This window comes from Artibeus jamaicensis, unplaced genomic scaffold (genome assembly GCF_021234435.1).
Source record: "Artibeus jamaicensis isolate MK-2021 breed Jamaican fruit bat unplaced genomic scaffold, CSHL_Jam_final contig_924, whole genome shotgun sequence".
In the NCBI taxonomy this organism is placed as follows: domain Eukaryota; kingdom Metazoa; phylum Chordata; class Mammalia; order Chiroptera; family Phyllostomidae; genus Artibeus; species Artibeus jamaicensis.
The window spans coordinates 1,104,469-1,124,550 of NW_026522015.1; the positions used below are offsets into that span (position 1 = coordinate 1,104,469).

The following is a 20,082-nucleotide window of genomic DNA, read 5'->3' on the forward strand; positions in this document are numbered from 1 at the left end:
AAAATTCCCATCACACAAAAGCCTTGGACCAGATGCTTTCACAGGAGAATTCTACAAAGCATTTAAGGAAGAGCTAACCCCTATTCTCCACAGACTATTCCAAAAAATCCAGAAGGATGGAAAACTCCCAAATTCTTTTTATGAAGCCAGCATCATCTTAATTCCAAAACCAGATAGAGACACAACAAAGAAAGAAAACTTCAGGCCAATATCACTGATGAACATACATGCTAAAATCCTCAACAAAATATTGGCAAATCGCATCCAACAATATATCAAAAAGATCATACACCATGACCAAGTGGGATTCATCCCAGGGATGCAAGGATGGTTCAATATTCGCAAATCAGTAAATGTAATACATCACATAAACAAAAGCAAAGACAAAAATCACATGATCATATCAATAGATGTGGAAAAAGCTTTCGATAAGGTACAGCACCCTTTTATGATAAAAACACTCAGCAAAGTGGAAATACAGGGAGCATTTCTCAAAATAATAAAGGCCATATATGAGAGACCTACAGCCAATATCATACTCAATGGGAAAAAACTAAAAGCTTTTCCACTAAGATCAGGAACAAGACAAGGTTGTCCACTTTCATCACTTCTATTCAATATAGTATTGGAATTTTAGCCACAGCAATCAGGCAAGAAAAGGAAATAAAAGGCATCCAAATAGGAAAGGAGGAACCAAAACTGTCACTGTTTGCAGATGACATGAGAGTGTACATGGAAAATCCTATAGACTCTACCCAAAAACTGCTTGAACTAATTAATGAATTTGGTAAAAACAGCTGGTTACAAAGTCAATATCCAGAAATCAAAGGCATTTTTGTATACCAACAGTGAATCAGCAGAAGCAGGAATCAAGGAAAAAATCCCATTCGATATAGCAAAACAAAAATAAAATATCTGGGAATAAACCTAACTAAGGAGGTAAGAAACCTGTATGCAGAAAACTACACAGCCCTGAAGAATGAAATCAAGGAAGACACAAACATATGGAAACATATACCTTGTTCATGGATTGGAAGAATTAACATCATCAAAATGTCCATACTACCCAAAGCAATATACAAATTCAATGCAATACCTATTAAAGTACCAATGGCATATTTCACAGACAAAGAACAAACACTTCAAAAATTTATATGGAACCATAAACAAGCCTGAATAGCAGCTGCTCTTTTGAGAAAGAAGAACAAAGTAGGGGGGATCACAATACCTGATATCAAACTGTATTACAAGGCCACTGTAATCAAAACAGCCTGGTACTGGCATAAAAACAGGCACATAGACCAATGGAACAGAACAGAGAGCCCAGAAATCAACCCAACTCTCTACAGTCAATTAGTATTCGACAAAGGGGGCAATAACATAAAATGGAGTAAAGATAGCCTCTTCAAGAAATGGTGGTGGGAGAACTGGACAGCTACGTGCAAAAAAATGAAACTTGAGCACATACTTATACCATACGCCAAAATAAATTCAAGGTGGATAAAAGACTAAAATGTAAGTCGTGACACCATTAAAGTCCTAGAGGAGAACATTGGCAAGAAAATCTCAGATATTTCACGCAGCAACTTTTTTACTGATATGTCCCCTAGTGCAAGGAATGTAAAGGAAAGAATAAACAAATGGGATCTCATCAAAATAAAAAGCTTCTGCGTGGCTAAAGAAAACAGTATTAAATTAGCAAGACAACCAACTTTTTGGGAAAACATATTTACCAATGATACCTCAGACAAAGTTTTAATCTCCAAAATATACAAAGAACTTACACAACTCCACTCTAAGAGGACACCCAACCCAATTAAAAAATGGGAAAAGGACTTGAACAAACACTTCTCCAAGGAGGACATACAGAACATTCAGAGACACATGAAGAGATGCTCAATATCGTTAGCTATCAGAGAGATGCAAATTAAAACCACAATGACATACCACTTTATACCAGTTAGGATGGCTATCATAAACAAAGCAACAAACAACAAATGTTGGAGAGAGTGTGGGGAAAAGGGGTCCTTAGTTCACTGTTGGTGGGAGTGCAGACTGGTACAACCATTATGGGAAACAGTATGGAATTTTCTCAGAAAAATAAAAATCGACCTGCCTTTTGACCCAACAATTCCACTGCTGGGATTATATCCTAAGAATCCTAAAACATCAATATCAAAGAACCTATGCACCACAATGTTCATAGCAGCACAATTTACAATAGCCAAGTGCTGGAAGCAACCTAGGTGCCCATCAGTAAATGAATGGATCCAAAAATTGTGGTACATATACACAATGGAATTCTATGCTGCAGAGAGAAAGAAGGAGCTACTACCTTTTGCAACAACATGGATGGAACTGGAAAGCACTATGCTGAGTGAAATAGGCCAGGTGCTGAAAGACAAATACCATATGATCTCACCTTTAACAGGAAGCTAAACAACAAAACAAACAAGCAAGCAGAAAAAAAAAAACAAAGATACTGAAATAGAGAACAAGGGGATAGTGACCAGAGGGGAGAAGGAAGGGAAGTTAAGGGGAAAAAGAGGGAGGGATTTGGAGGAACAAATAGGAAGGACACAGGGACGAGAACTAAGGGGGGTGGAAATGGGAGGGAGGTGGGTAGCAAGGGGCAGGGGAGCCTGGGAAGGGAAAAATAGACAAAAAACTGTACTTGAAAAATAACTAAATAAAATTAATTTTAAAAAAAGATCAGAGTGAAAAAAATTACCTAGATACTAGAAAAACAATTCAAAAGATCAAGAAATCCAGGGGCTCCTTTCTTGTAAAGATAAAACTGATAAATCTTTATCCAGACTCATCAAGAGAGAAAGATAGAGGACCCAAATAAACAAAATCAGAAGGGAAAGAGGGGAAGTAACAACTAATATCACAGAAATACAAAAGATGGTAAGAAAACAGTATGAACACCTATATGCCAAGAAATTGGACAACCTGAGCTAACTGAATACATTTCTAGAAACATACAATATTCCAAAGAAGAATCAGGAAGAAGATGAAAACAAATAGACCCATAGCAACTAATAGAACTGAAACAGTAATAAAAAAAACTCCCAGCAAACAAAAAGTCCTATATAAGATGGGTTCACAGACAAATTTTACCAATCATTCAATGAACAACTAACATCTATCCCTCTCAAACTATTTCAAAATAAATCCAGAGGAGAGAACTCTTCCAAGCTCTTTATACAAAGCCATTATTATCTAAGTTTCAAAATCGGATAAAGACACAACAGCAAAAAAAGAAAATTATAGGCCAATATCCCTGAGGAACATGGATGTTAAAATCCTCAACAAAATATTGGCAATGTTGATCCAGCAATATATTACAAATATCATACACCATGATCAAATGGGATTTATACCAAGGATGCAAAGTTGGTATAATATTCACAAATCTATAAATGTGATATATCACATAAACAAAATGATAGATAAAAATCACATGATCATACCAATAGATGCAGAAAAAACATTTGATAAAATCCAGCACCCATTTATGATAAAAAAAATTCTCAGCAAATTTTGAATAAATGGATCATACCTCAACAAAATAAAGGCCCTATATAAAAAATACAGCCAATATCATACTCCACAGGCCAAAACTTAAAGTGTTTCCCTTGAGTACACGAATAAGACAGGGATGTCCACTCTCCATTCTTATTCAACACAGTCCTGGAAACACTAGCTCACATGATATTGTACATAGAAAACTCTAGAGACCCCACAAAAACCTACTCAACTTAATAAATCAATTCAGAAATTTGGTTGAATATAAAATCAATACTCAGAAATTTATTATATTTTTATACACCAGTAATAAACTATTAGAAAGAAAAAAACAAGAAAACAATCCCATTTACTATTGCAACAAAAGGTATCTAAAAATAAATTTAACCAAGGTAGCAAAAGCACTGTATTTGGAAAACTACAGGGCATGGAAGAAAAAAAATAAAGGAAGATATAAGTAAGTGAAAGCATATATTGTGTTTATAGATGGAAAGAATTAACATCATTAAAATGGCCATACTACCCAAAGCAATCTAGATTTAGTGCAATTTCTATTAAAACACCAATTGCTTATTTCACAGATCTTAACAAGTATTCTAAAAATTTAATGAAAGCAAAAGACCCAGAATAGCCTCAGAAATCTTGAGAAAGAAGAACAAAGTTGAAGGGATCACAATACCTGATATCAAACTATACTAGAAGGACATTCTATTTAGAATAACCTGGTACTGGCATAAGAACACACATATAGATAAATGAAACAGAACAAAGAGCCCAGAAATAAACCCATACCTTTGTGGTCAGTTAATATTTGACTAAGGAGGCAAGAGCATACATTGGAATAAAGACAATCTCTTTAATAAATGCTGTTGAGAAAACTGTACTAGTACATACAACAAAGAAAAATGTAGACCCCCAACTCAAATATATTGGAATAAACCCAAAATGGTTAAAAGACTTAAATATAAATCACAATACCATAAAATTCCTAGAGGCAGTAAGTTCTAAAGGATGGAAAATTCCAAAGGCAGTAAAGTTTCAGATATGTTGCATAGCAATATCCTTGCCCATGTCTCCCAGCACAAGGAACACTAAGGCAAAAAAAAAAAAATGGGACCACATCAAATTAAAAGGCTTTTACATAGCTAAAGAAACTATAATCAAAATGAAAAGGGAACCCACTGTGTGGGAGAATATATATATGTCAATAATATATCAAATAAATGTTTAATCTCCAAATTATATAAAGAACTTATAGCACTCAAAACCAGGACACATACAATCTAATTTAAAAAGGGGGCAAAGGACCACAATACACACTTCTCCAAGGAGGACAATGAGATAGCCCATAGATATGTGAGAAAATTCTCAACATCGCTAATCATAAGAGAAGTGCAAATTAATCCTCAATGAACTATCACCTCACACCTGCAAAAATAGCTACAATTTAATAAACTATCAAACAATAAGAACTGGTGAAAATGCGGAGAAAAAGGGACCCTAATTCACTGTTGGGAATGCAGACTGGTGCAGCCACTATGGAAAACAGTGCGAAGTTTTCTCAAAAAATTATAAATGGAACTGCCTTCTGATCCAGAGTTTGATTCTACTTCTGGGAATATATCCAAAGAATCTCAAAACACAAATTCAGAAGAATATATGCAACCTTGTGTTCATATCAGCATTATTTATAATCACCAAGATATCTGGAAATAGTCTAAGTGCCCATTAGAAGATGAGTGGATAAAAGAGATGTGGTTAATTACACAATGGAATAGTATACAACAGTAAAAGTGAAGGAACTCTTACCTTTTGTGACAGTTACAGGTGAACCCAGAGACTACTAAGTGAAATAAGCCAGTCAAAGACAAACACAATATGATCTCACTTATATGTGGCATGTAATGAGCAAAGTAAACTAACAAATAAAATAGAATCAGAGGCATAGAAACAGTGAACAGACTGAGATCTGCAAGAAGGGAGATGGTGAGGGGTTGGTTTAAAGAAGGTGGAAAGATTTACCAAAGAATAAGTATGTGTGACCCATGGAAATGAACAATAGTGTGGGGATTGCCTGAGGGAGTTGGGGGCTGGGTGAAAGGGGACAAAAGAGGGAAATTGGGACAACTGTAAAAGCATAAACAATAAAATATTTGTTAAAATGTTATGAAGATACATTTCATGTTTTATTCAAGGATGTGGTGAATATCTTGAAAAACAAAAAAATTCACACATGTTTTCCACATTGGTTTATCTTCTAGAAATTTTAATGTCTTTTAATTAAATTTGGTACATGAGTAAGTTACGGAAACTTCCGTAAGAAAGATGTCCAGAAGGCTACTTAAAGCAAAATTAATATAATATGTTACTTGTACAAGAGATAAAACCACTACTATCTGTGACCCACTAGCTCTCACAATTTGAGATAATTTTGATTTTACACATGACTTACATCATATTAGATTCGTTTCTGTATAGCACAATAGATTATTGGAAAGTACTGTGTTTACTTTTTTATTAAAACTCAGGACCGTGTTCAGCAGAAACCAGGATATTTCACATTTCAGCAGCTTCTTCCCTTTAGCATTTTTACCAACTGTCTTCATCCTGAACTTCGTGAATTTTTAGTCTCCTAGGGCTCCTTGCACTTTGTTTACTTCACATGGCCTTATATGCAATTCGAATACCTCTTAATTCATACAGCACTTACAGGAAAACATGTTTGGTGAAGCACTTGTTTCTATTTTGCAAACAAGATATGCTTGTCTGTTCTGAACAGCTATTCATGAAAGGCACACTTGTGTAAAAAAAATTTTTTTTGAGAAGGAACACTGTACCTTAGGCCGAAATCTGCCTTCCCTTCTTTCTCCTTGCTCTGACATGACAAGACATGGCTCTGTGTTCTCTAGTAGTAAAAGAAAGGGAAATTCATACATATGGGATCTGCTCTGAGTTAGACATGCATATAAATTGCTCAGCTTTACATATGTAATTGTTATCACTGTTAAAAGGCAGAGAGGGAACTGAAAGCCAGGGATTTCAAACTGAGCAGGAATTTGAGTTCAAGGTTCAAAGTACCTAACACTGTTTTTTCAAGTACTTCACACTTCTTGGGTAGAGTTGGAAAGATGTGTGTGGCAGGGACAGTTTCCAGGCCCTATTTAGGGTCTATAATTAGAGGATCTGTATCTCAAATGGCGAATTATGACATATTGGATAATTGTTTTCTGAGAATTACAGGGAATAGCATCCTAAGTAGAAAGTAGGTGAAATGTTCGATTTGATTATTCTAATAGCAATGTACAGTCAATACAAGCATCTCACTAATGAGATTATATTTTTGCAAATGTGAGGACTGGTTCTAGTTTAATTGGAATTTTGAATTAAATTCTACAAGTTAGCTTCTTTTCACTTGTCCATGAGTTACACTAGGAGATTAAAATGTCCATGAGAACAATTGGGCCACACAGTTCAAATTATACATATTGTTTGGATTAAGTGGTTATTTCTCTCATGAGTTTGTTGATTGTCCTGCACTTGTCAGCTAGAAAATAAATAGAGTTTCTAAACTTACATTAAATTTGAGAGAGAGAGAGGAGTGGCAGTTCTCTGCACTGGATCTAAGGGTTTACTCTGGGAGCTCTGTCTGGAAAGCCAGTTCTAGACTTAGGTGGTGCCCCTGGGGTTGGCTGGGTTTGTGGTTTACATTCTGGCTGCGGAAACCACAGTTCCCAGGGTCTTCTGTCTCTTTTATCAGATTTCGTATCATGGGGAAAACTTAAAGAATTCTCAGGTTTTGTCATCTATTTTTCTCTCATTACTAGATAAAGTAAAAGACATAGGAAAATTAAGAAAACACCATCTGCTTGACAAAACATCCCTGGTATTGTGTTCAGTGATACAATATACCTTTGTACTTTCCTGAGACAGGAAAGTTCATGGAGAAAAATAATACAAATTGTGGGGGTTGAGGTGAGGGAAGGATATTAGCATCAATAATTGCGTTCTGGATACTTATTAGACATCCAAGAAGAGAGGTTTTTAGCTGTAATGTTATGGTTACGTTGTTGTTCCTACTGTTGCACTTGTTTTCAAGCTGTGGCTGCTAAGACCTTGGACATGAAAAGGTCCCTAGACTAACAATACAGAAAGCAGGTCAGGGCTATCAAATTAGGAACCAAGTGCACAATCATGCAGTTAGGTTAGGTGTCAGGTCAGAGTAAAGAGCAGGGAATTTGAACCTTGGTTCAGCAGGTTGTTCTGTAACTGGCAAACATTTACAAGTATATTCATGATAAACTAATCTTCACCTCTCACATAATTGATGTTTATGCCAGGAAACTATTCAACTATTGGGTATTTCAGAATTGATAGGAAACTACAGAGGTAGAGGGTAGTACATAGTCATGGGGAAATAACATAGGGACAGATGGAGCTTGGAGTCCATCCCCTGCTGACTGTCATCTCTTAACAGTGGGAAGTCACTTTGCCTACATATCAGACCTTATCACATTCTAGGGACCTCACTTTGAAGACAAGGTGTAGTTAGTTGCTGTAGCTTCCTTTTGAAAAAAATACAATTTTGCTAAAAGAAATTCGACACTGACCATCAGAGAGACAGGAAAAGGCACTGGACTGCAAATCTGAAACATAAGTAGGAGCCCTGTTTCTGTGGTTTAACAGGCTTTGGACAAATTGTTTACCATTTATGAGCTGGCCCCAGCTTCCTCATTTCAAGTGTCAACACTGTGCTGAACACGTCCTAAGAGCCCTGCCTGTCTCAACAGTTTCTGAATTTAAGATTAAGGGCATTAAAGGGTCTCTTGTGGTTGCTCAGTGTAACCAGAGTTGAGAGTTAGTAACAGAGAAGGTTTTTTTACAGGTTCTTTTGATTCTGTGGCATTGTGAGATCCCAGCAGGCACAGTAGTAGGTGGCTTCATCAGACTTGACAACATTATTGATTATCAGGTAAAAGATTCCATCATCTTTCCTATATGTCTCCAAGCGGGGATTTAGCTGGTCATCCTTATTATTCTTGGTTGAGCCATAAAGGATTCGTCTCAAGGGCTCCCCTTCTTTTTGTTGATACCAGTGCACAATGGCATTCTCAAGGGGAACCCCAGACAGCTTGCAGGTTATGTGCACTGTTTTGTCTGGTGACCGGGTAAAGGAGAGTTGATCCTGAGATATTCTTATTTTGGTGTCTCCATCTGAAATGCAAGGGAGGGAATTCAGAGGCACTTGAAAAAGTTGACTCTGGAGATAAAAACAATGAAAAGATAAGTAAGGGGGAAGTCAACTTACAAACCCAAGCCAAAGACACAAGAAAAATCCATTGGCTTTGCATTGCCAGTGACTAGTCAGAATGGACACTCTGAGGGGTGTTAATCAGCACCAGAAATGCAGTGACAACCCTTGTTCTGCAGAGGCAGTGACAGGGGTGGAAGGTTTGCTTTATGACCCATACAAGTCCTTCCTGGTAAAATTTGTCACAGTGTTATTTTATCATGTTCCTGGTATTCAGGAACTCTCAGATCCCGGAATACCACATCAAAATGCCCGTGTTACAATAATTCAATGATAACTTCCTCTTGAGAGCCATTTTCTCCCATTTTTTCTTAAAATATTTCTCACATATACCAATTATTGAGCTCAGTTATAAATATTTTACCATATTTTGTGAGAATGTGTGTAGCTATATATGGGTAGCATGAAAATAGAAAGTATCATTACTTTATAATCACTAACAAGATCATTTTTCCACAAATGTATGTAGAACTATGTATATTTTATAGATTAATTGCTTACAGAAATTTTATAAAGTTTAGTAAATATTAACAATTATTGTAGGCATTGCTTTAAATGCTATGATGTTACTATACTGTGCTGTGAATGAAGAAAGATGTTGGAGAGAAAAAATAGTGTTTCCGTCTACTCTATTCCTATTCAGAATTCTGCCTGAGGAAGATGGAGGCCAGGTAGGTGGGAGCAGAGCCCACTACTCCCTGCACACAGGTGAAATACCTAGCTGATCTACTAAGGAACTGAGCAAACAGCCAAAAGTACCCCAGCATATATGAAGATTAGAGACCAAAAATTATAGAGGACATTGAAAAATCAGACTGTAAGGAGAGTATTTCAGGACAATAAGATTCCTGGGGCAGCTGTAGCCCCAGGTCCGGCACCCACTGGGTCTGCCACAGGGCTCTTGGGAAAGGGCTGGGTCAATGGCTCCCTCACTGGCCAAATGAGGTTTGAGCAGCACCAAGAGAGACTAGGTTGCTTGAAGTCACAAAGAGGGGAATAATAACTAAGTGACAAACACACAGGGGCTGTGATCACCTACAGAGTCTGTGGATGGCGGCTGGGGCAGTTGAGAGTTGAGAGTTGGGCTGTGATGGTCCAGATCTGGATAGTCCCTGGTCTGGTTGGAGAGGTGGGCTGTGTGAGAGGCCGGGCCTCTGTATGGAGAGGCAAGCTTGAATAGGAGGGATTTCTCAAAAAGAAAAAGTGAAAAAAGAGACACTTGGCGACTGTTTAGGGAATTCTCCTGCAGCAGCTACTCTGGCCTTCTCCACACCCAGCAGTGCAGCACTACCAAGGTGGCACAGAAGGCCCCGCACACACTTCCATAGCCCTGGGAAGAGTGCATGTCTGAACCTGAGGGACCAGAGGCAGCCAAGCCAAGCACACTGGCCTGCAAACCAGGGAGAGTATGTTCTGATAAAGGCCTCAAGCCCACACGAAAAGCCCCAGGGAGAATGCCAGCTCAGACTAGAGGTTACTGGGGAACTGGGCTAAAGGCTGATTGCTGATCAGGAGGGGAGAAAAGTGAAATCAATCACCCCTCAGCCTGCTGCAGCCAGGAAGAACAGCAAAACTGGGTTGGCCAGTTTGAAATCAGCACGAGGCTTTTTAAAAATTCTTTATTTTTTAATTTTTTATCTTTAAATTCCTTCTTCCTCTTTTTCCTTCTTCCTTGTTTTATTCCTTCTTTCTTTCTTTCCCTTTTTTGTCTCTTCTTCCTTCCTTTTTAAAAAAATACAATTCCCACAAGTGAGACAAAAAAACGTGGAACTATGCAAAGACCAGAAATGGACCCAAGGAAGGGGCATCCCAACAGCTGAGACAGTGAGACAAATTTTACTTTGCTACTACAGACAATTTGCAAGGTATTGCATATTTGTATTATATTTTTTCATTATTCTTACATCTTTTATTTTATTAGTACTTTTGTATCGTTAATCGTTAATAGTATCGTTTGTATCGTACTAATTAGTATTAGTATTGTTTTCTTTCTGATTAGTCCCTCTCTTAGCTGGTTAAATTGCATTGCTTGACTGGTTTCCCTTGTTCTCTCTTTCATAGTGTGTTGTTAATTTACTTTCTTTCACTTCATTTGTGTTCTATTAGCACACTCCTCTAGGCCCTATACTTCCTATTCTGGTTATCCACATCACATAAATTCTGTCATATGATTGTTACTCCATTATTATTGTAAATAATAGCTGTTCCATACTATTGTAAATACTACACAGCACCCCTCCCAAATCTTAGTCACTTCATGGTTTCCTGAACTCGATTGCTATTATGGTTAACTTTATTCTCTCACACATTACACCTATTTTCTATCCTTTACTCTCACTTTGTCTCATAACTTGAACTTCTACAACCTCACTGCTTACTAGATCAAACTCACATTCCTTCCCCCACAAACAAGAGTCTTATTTTCATTCCACCATTTCTAAAAAGTGGCTAGACAGGTGAAATATCATGGTTAACACTATACATATTCAAAGGATTTCCTATCTCTTCTCTATGGGCTGGTACTGTAAATATCATAAAACCCACTCTTCCTGTCTTAAACCATTTTTGCCTTTCCCCCTCCAACTGCTCACAAAAATGAGTAGGAGGAAGCTGTGAATACCAGGATACCTGCTGGAAGAGGAAACCCAACAACAAAGGAACCACCAACAGATAGCAATGGAAAAAGGTGAAGGAGGGAGTGGAAGCCACACTAACTCAACCCAGGACCTATCCAGAAATACAACTAAATGGTGGAGAAACAACCCAGTACAAACAACTGAAAAAGAGCAACAGAGAATCCTCAAAACCTTGTGCACATGGAAGAACCAGCTTCAACACAACCTGCCCACACCTGCTCAATAGAATACAAAAGATAGTGGACAGAGTGACCCTCAGTTAACCAGCTGGTGGAAAGGACCCACAAAAGAAAGACCCTGAAACAATCAAAACCCAAAGACAAACACAGAGCCAACTTAAAGGACAGCCCAAGACCAGTGAGCTTGGGAGATCAAGGAGACTACACCACTGAATCTCACAGGCATTATACCACAGAAGTTCACACCATAAATCCAGAAAGCCAGAACAAATCAATTTAAGAATTTGAAGCTAACAAGAAGAGTCTCACAAACAATGGGAAGACAAAGAAACATTCCCCAAATAAAGGAAAGGAGTAAGCCTCAGAAAGAATGCTACATGAAATAGAGGCAAGTCAGCAATCACATATTGAATTCAAAGCATTGGTTATTAGGAAGTTCAAAGGGCTCACAATGAGCTACAAGAAACCACAGGGGGAACTACAATGAACACACTGCAAATTATATCAACATGAAAAAGAAAATAGAAATGATAAACAAGGGCCAAGATGAAATGAAGAATACAATTTCTGAACTGAAGAACACAGTAGAAGGAATCAAAAGCAGGATTAATGATGCAGAGGATCGGATCAGCGAGTTGGAGGACAAGGTAGAAAAAAGCACTCAGAATCAGGGAGACAAGAAGAAGAGGCTCAGAAAGAATGAAGAAGGGTTATGGGAAATGCAGGACTATATGAAACATAATCAAATCCATATAATAGGGATACCAGAAGGAGAAGGAGAAGAGCAAGTGATAGAAGACCTTTTTGAAAAAGTAATGATGGAAAACTTCCCTAATATGATGAGAGAAAAAGTTACACAAATTCAGGAAACACAGAGAGTCTCAATCAAGAGGAATCCAAAGAGGCCCACTTCAAGACATATCACAATAAAAATGGCAAAATTCCCAGATAGAGAGAATCTTAAAGGCAGCAAGGGAAAAACAGGAAGTAACAAATTGGAGCCTCAATAAGACTAGCAGTTGACTTCTCAATGGAAATGGTCTAAACCAGAACAAAATGGCATGAAATACTCCAGGTAATGAAAACCAGAGGACTGCAATCAAGACTACTTTATCCGCCAAGGCTATCAATTAAAATTGAAGGGTAAATATGAAGCTTCCTGGACAAAAGAAGCCACAAATAATATACCTTCTAAAAACTGTCTCTGCAGGAGATTTGATTTAAGAACAGGAATAAAAGCAGTTAAAGTAAGAGGAACACAGGCATGAAAAAATGGCAATGAATAAGCACCTATCAATACTAACCTTAAATGTAAATGAAATAAATGCCCCAATGAAAAGACACAGAATAACCACAAGTGGAAAACTTATTTGAACAAATAATAAAGGAGAATTTCCCCAATCTGGCAAAGGCAATAGACTTCTAGGAAATCCAGGAAGCTCAGAGAGTTCCAAAGAATTGGGACCCAAGAAGGAACACACTAAGGCACATCATAATTACATTAGCCAAGATTAAAATGAGCACAGCTAGATGAGGAGTGGAACCATAGAAATGAAGATCACATGAAGGGTTAGCAACAGGGGAGTGGGAGAAGGAGAAGGGGGGAGAAGGTACAGAAAATAAGTAGCATAGACAGAGGGGTAGAAAATAGATAGGGGGCAGGACAAGAATAGTAGGGAAAATATAGAATCTAAAGAACTTGAGACATGTGGTCATAAACTAAAGAGGGGGAATGGTGGAGGAGGGGGTGTGCAGGGTGGAGGGAAATGAAGGGGGAAATAGAGCAACTGTGATGGCATAATCAATAAAGTATATATTTTAAAAACCCAAAAAATAAAAAATAAAAAAATATCCCCCCTAAAAAAGACACAGAATAGTGGAATGGATAAGAAAACATGACATATACATATATTGCCTACAGGAGATTTACCTCAGAAAAAAAGACCTACACAGACAGAAAGTGAAGAGTTGGAAACATATATTCAAAGAAAATGGACAGGAAAAAACCAGGGTAGCAATAATCATATCAGACAAAACAGACTTCAAAAAACCTTCTATAAAAAGAGACCCAGAAGATTACTTCATAATACTCAAGGGAAGAATCTACCAAGAAGACATAAACATTATAAATATATTATGCACCCAACATAGGAGCACCCAAATATATAAGGAAAATCTTGGAGGACTTCAAGAAAGATATTGACAGCAACACAATTTTAGTAGAGGATTTTAATACCCCACTGTCAAAAATGGACAGATCTTCCAAACAAAATATCAACAAAGATATTGTGGTATTGAACAACACCCTAGATTAAATGGACTTAACTGATATATAGAGAGCCCTTCATCCCAAAGAAGCTAAATACACATGCTTTTCAAAAGCACATGGAACATTTTCAAAGGTAGACCATATGATAGGACACAAAACGAGCCTCAACAAATTCAAAAAAATGGAAATCATACCAAACATTTTCTCTGACCACTAGGGACTGAAACTACAAACCAACCTCAAGGAAAAAACCAAAACACACTAACTCATGGAGATTGACTAGCATGCTATTAAACAATGAATGAGTCAAGAATGAGATTAGGGAAGAAATAAAAAAGTTTCTGGAAACCAATGAAAATGAACTCACAGCAACCCAAAACTTATGGGACACAGCAAAGGCAGTCCTCAGAGGAAAGATCATAGTGATACAGGCCAACCTAAAAATGATAGAAACATTTCAAATAAAAAACCTAACCTTATGACTGCAAGAACTTGAGGAACAACAACAAAGACAGCCCAGAGCTAGTAGAAGGAAGGAAATAACCAAGATAAAAGCAGAATTAAATGACACAGAGACTAAAAGCACAATTCTAAGGATCAGTGAATCCAAGGGTTTGTTCTTTGAAAAGATAAGCAAAATGGACAAGCCTTTAAGCTGGCTCATCAAGAAAGAAAGAGAGAGGACCCAAATAAACACAATCAGAAATGAAAGAGGAGAGATTAAAACTGATACCTAAGAAGTACAAAGAATTGTAAGAAATTACTATAAAGAACTGTATGCCAAAAAATTTGAAAACCGAGGTGAAATGGACACATTTCTAGAAGAATACAATCTACCAAAACTCAACAAAGAAGAAGCAGAAAGTCTGAACAGATCAATAAGAGCTGATGAAATTGAAGCAGTAATCAAAAAGCTTCTAACACACAAAAGCTCTGGACCACATGGGTTCACAGGAGAATTTTACAAACATTTAAGGAAGAGCTAACTCCTATTCTTCACACATTATTTCAAAAAATTCAAGAAGTCAGTAGACTCCCAAACTCTTTTTATGAAGCCAGCATCATCCTAATTCCCAAAGCAGATAAAGACATAACTAAGAAAGAAAACATCAGGCCAATATCGCTGATGAACATAGATGCTAAAATCCTCAACAAGATATCGGCAAATCGCATCCAGCAATACATTAAAAAGATCATACACCATGACCAAGTGGGATTCATCTGAGGGATGCAAGGATGATAAAATATTCACAAATCAAAAAATGTACTACACCACATAAACAAAATGAAAGACAAAAATCACATGATCATAGCAATAGGTGTGGAACAAGAACTTGATAAAGTACATCACCCATTTGTGATAAAAAACACTTAGCAAAGTGAGAATACAGGGAGAATTCCTCAACCTAATAAAGGCCATGTATGAGAGACCTACAGCCAACATCATACTCAATGGACAAAAAGTTAGAGCTTTCCCACTAAGATCAGGAACAAGACAAGGTTGTCCACTTTCACCACTTGTATTCAATATAGTACTGGAAGTCCTAGCCACAGCAATCAGACAAGAAAAAGAAATAAAAGATATACAAATTGGAAAGGAAGAAACAAAACTGTCCTTGTTTACAGATGACATGATAGTGTACATAGAAAACCCTATAGACTCCACCCAAAAACTGCTTGACCTAATAAGTGAATTTGGCAGAACAGTGGGTACAAAGTCAATATTCAGAAATCAAAAGCATTTTTGCACACCAACAATGAAACATCAGAAACAGAAGTCCAGGGAAAATTTTCATTTGATACACTAACAAGAAAAATAAAATAGCTAGGAGTCAACCTAACCAAGGAGGTAAAAAAAAAAAAACAAAAAAAAACAAAAAAAACAAAAAACAAACCTGTACTCAGAAAGCTATACAACACTGAAAAAAGAAATTAAGGAAGACACAAACAAATGGAAGCATGTACAATTCTCATGGATTGGAAGAATTAACATTATCAAAATGGCCATACTATAGAAAGCAATTTATAGATTCAATGAAATGCTTATTAAAGTACCAGTGACATATTTCACAGGTATAGAATAAAAATTTCAGAAATTCATATGGAACCTGAATAGCTGCAGCAATTCTCAGAAAGAAGAACAAAGCAGGTGGGATCACAATACCTGATATCACATTGTATTACAAGGCCACTGTAATCAAAACAACCTGGTACTGGCATATAAAGAGGCACATAGACCAATGGAACAGAATAGAGAGCCCAGAAATAAACCCAGGTCTCTACAGTCCATTAATATTCGAAAAAGGGGACAACAGCATAAAATGGAGGGAAAATACATCTTCAACAAACAGTGTTAGGAAATCTGGACAGCTACATACAAGAAAATGAAACTCGATCAACAAATTGAACCGTACAAAAATAAATTTAAGGTGGATAAAAGACTTAAATATAGGTTGTCATACCATAAAAGTCCTACAGGAGAACATAAGCAGGAAAATCTCAGATATTTTGTGCTGCAACATCTTCACTGATGTGTCCCCTAGAGCAAGGGAAATAAAGGAAAGAATAAACAAATGGGACCTCATGAAATTAAAAAGTTTCTGCATGGTTAAAAAAAACAGCATTAAAATGAAAAGGGTGCCAGCCATATAGAAAAACATATTTGTCAATGATATCTCAGACAACGGTTTTGTCTTCAAAATATATAATGTATTCACATGACACCACTCCAGGAAAACAACAAAAATCAATTAAAAATGGGCAAACGTCTTGAACAGATGATTCTTCAATGAGGATATATTGAGGGCCCAGAGACACATGAAAAGATGCTCAGCATCACTAAACATCAGAGAGATGAAAATTAAAATCATGGTGAGATATCACTTCACACCAGCCAGAATGGCCATCATAAACAAATCAACAAACAAAAAGTGCTGGTGAGCTTGTGGAGAAAAGGGAATCCTAGTACACTGTTGGTGGGAATGCAAACTGGTGAACTACTGTGGAAAACAGTAGGGAATTTCCTCAGTAAAGTAAAAATAGAACTGCCTTTTGACCCAGCAATTCTACTGCTGGGTTTCTACCCTAGGAATCCTGAAACACTAATTAAAAAGAACCTATGCACCCCACCCCGATGTTTATAGCAATAGCAACAATGTACAATAGCCAAGTGCTGGAAGCAGCCTTGCTCATCTGTAAATGAGTGTATCAATAAACTCTGGTACATTTACATGATGGAATACTACTGAGCAGAAAGAAAGAAGGAGCTCCTACCCTTCATTACACCATGGATGGAACAGGAAAGTATTATGCTAAGTGAAGTAAGCCAGGCAGTAAAGACAAATACCATATGATCTCACCTATAAGTGGAACCTAATTAACAAAACAAACTGGCAAGCAAAATATAACCAGAGACACTGAAATCCACAACAAACTGACAGCAACCAGAGGGGAAGGGAGAGGGAAATAACATGGGAAAGAAGGGGAAAGTAAATGAACATGAATGAGGGACCCATGGAAGGAACCAAGGGGGGTGGGATTGAGGGTGGGAAGTGGGCATGGGTACGGCGAGGGAAAGTGGTGGTGGGAAAATGGAGACAATTGTATTTGAACATCAATAAAAAGGGTAAAAAACACCAACTTTTAAGAAAGTAATTTGGTCTTGTTTGAAAATAATATTAATAATGAGAATTTATAACATCATTGAAGACTTGTGATGTGACAGGTACTAATATTTGAGTGTTTTGTGCATTGCCCCCATGTAATGTGATCATGTAAGCCTCTTATTACTTTGAAAGATACCTACGTAGGCAACATGCATTTGTGAAAAGTGAGGCACAAGAAGCTTAAGTAATAAAGCAAATGTCAGATCGGGTTAAGTGGTATAGGAAGGTGTTTAATTATTACTTTTGTCATTAAATAGTACTCGCACAGGTGAAAGACCTCAATATTGCTTGCTAATAAGTTAACCAAAAAAAGAGAATATAAAGCCAAATATTCAAATTCCACTTAAAATGTTTATTTATATATAATACCAAGCATCCCTATTTCTATTCATAAATATGTAGAGAAAAATTCAAAGGAGCAGTAAATTACGGGAACTCTTTACTGTCATTTTTATATCTCATTTTACTCAAACATTCTTTAATGAACAACTATTGAGTTCTCATATTTCCCAGATCTGGGTATTTGAGTCATTTCTCATTGTCAATGTTCTCATTGCCAGAAGGAGAATATCATAACAGCTACCTCACAGGAGTGTTGTTGAGAGGATTAAATAAGATAATAAAGCATTTCTCAATAGATATTAGATGCTATATTAATTTAAAAACTTATCATTACATATTAAATATAGCATGGCTTTGAAAATACTCCTGCATGTGGCATAGTGTTCATGAGACAGTTCCAAAATCCAGAATGGGAAGTCGGGTCCCCAGATTGCTCTGTCTTCTTTACTTGACAACAACTGCAGTCCAGTCCCTTCTATAAGGACCCAGATTATAAATGAAGTTTGGTTGTCTTCAGTCATAGTTTGTGATTAATTTAAAAACACACACACAGAAGTTCTTCAGTGCTTGTGCATACAACATGATAAATAATGTCGATGAGATATTTCAGTGTGTGATTTTTGTGTTATTGTGCTAAAGAAAAATAAAGGCCAGATTTCATATGCACTCCTGAATCCACAGAAAGATTGTCATAGAGTCTTCACATTTCTGAAGTTAGTGTTTCTATGCCATGGTATTTCACAGGGAAATGGCTGAGTGAGTGTGAGAATGATCCTTGCCCCACCTCAAGAGAGACACATTCATCTCAAGATTTTCTTTCCAGATCACAAATACTCTTACCCCATCCTCCCAGCACTCATGGGACACAGGAAGCCTTACAACTGTTTCTATTTGCAGAAGATCATGAAAAACCCCAGGGAACTGTCTGAGCCACTACTTCCTCTTAGAAACAAGACCAGCCCCACCCTCCTAACTCTGGTCTGCTAACAGGGACCTCACTTTCTTACCTTCTTCCCGGGGAGCCAACCTGGCTTTCAGGGTGTTGCTGCTGGAAGCATTCATCTTCTTCTCCATCTGGGCCTGCGAGTTCCCCCCATCATTTTACTCTAAAAGGGAGACAGAACTTTTTTATTGTTACCTCTTTATGTGTTATTTATTTATGGGAGTTAATTAATTAATTAATTTTTTGCTTGTAGTTGGCCTTGGGCAGTTAAAGTTGGAGCAACCTGAAATATGAGTTTACAGGTCAAGAGACAAGAGTGCCCGTATATCTTGTAAGGTGTCTTCTAGCACCTTTAGTACAGACTACATACACTGGTACCAGCAGAAACCAGATCAAGGTATAGAACACTCAATGTACACTGACTCCACAACACCTGCTAGTCATAAGAACAATAAATTTGAGGCAAGTAAAAGTCCTCGCACTTTCACTTCCACTTTGAAAATAAATTTCTTAGAGAAAAAAGATGAGGCCAAGTACTGTGCCTGCTGGACTGATGCCCACAACATTAGAATTGCCAAGACTCCTGCACAAGAACCATTTTCAGTCTGTGCCCACACACATCCTCCTCAACATGGGCGACCACAGAGGCTGCACAGCTGGGAACCCAGCCTGAGCCTTCGTCCATACAGGTCTTGACTTGTGTACTACTTTTTTGATTAGAGATTACTCCTGATGTAAAAGATATGGCTCATACTCAAAAAAGAAATCATCGAGTGCCAGAAAACATGCTTGTGTCATTATATCTTATGTAACCACCACAACACATTTGCAAGGCAATAATAATTTTTCCACTTTACATTTAATAATTTGAAGTTAGATAAAAATTACTTTCTGAACCTGAAAGGTTCAATCCTGTCAGGCCATTCTGAAGTTGCTCAGGTGTTTGTTTACTCCATACATTTTGGGGTGGGTGTGGGATGGAGCACTTGCACTCTCCTCCAGGAGGAGGATTATTCATTCAACAGCCTGACCAACTCACTTCCTTCTGCACAAGCCTCAGATCCCCGGGATCATTAGATGATCACACAAGAGAGTGGATACTCATCAGGATCCCTTTCCCTGGGATCCTGCTAACATCCTGGGAGTGCATAGTGTTTGTTCACTCAGAGCTGCTGCACTTTCTCAGGCACCTTTCTAATTCATCACATA

The 20,082-nt window shown here is 37.4% G+C and overlaps 1 long non-coding RNA gene across 1 annotated transcript; it reads left to right on the plus strand.

The window, feature by feature from the left end:
* Window positions 1-8,355: 8,355 nt before the first annotated feature.
* Window positions 8,356-13,334, plus strand: LOC119054724 (uncharacterized). Its single transcript, XR_008389662.1, has 3 exons — window positions 8,356-8,500; window positions 10,590-10,704; window positions 11,443-13,334. It is a non-coding gene; the product is annotated as an uncharacterized LOC119054724 (long non-coding RNA).
* Window positions 13,335-20,082: the final 6,748 nt, after the last annotated feature.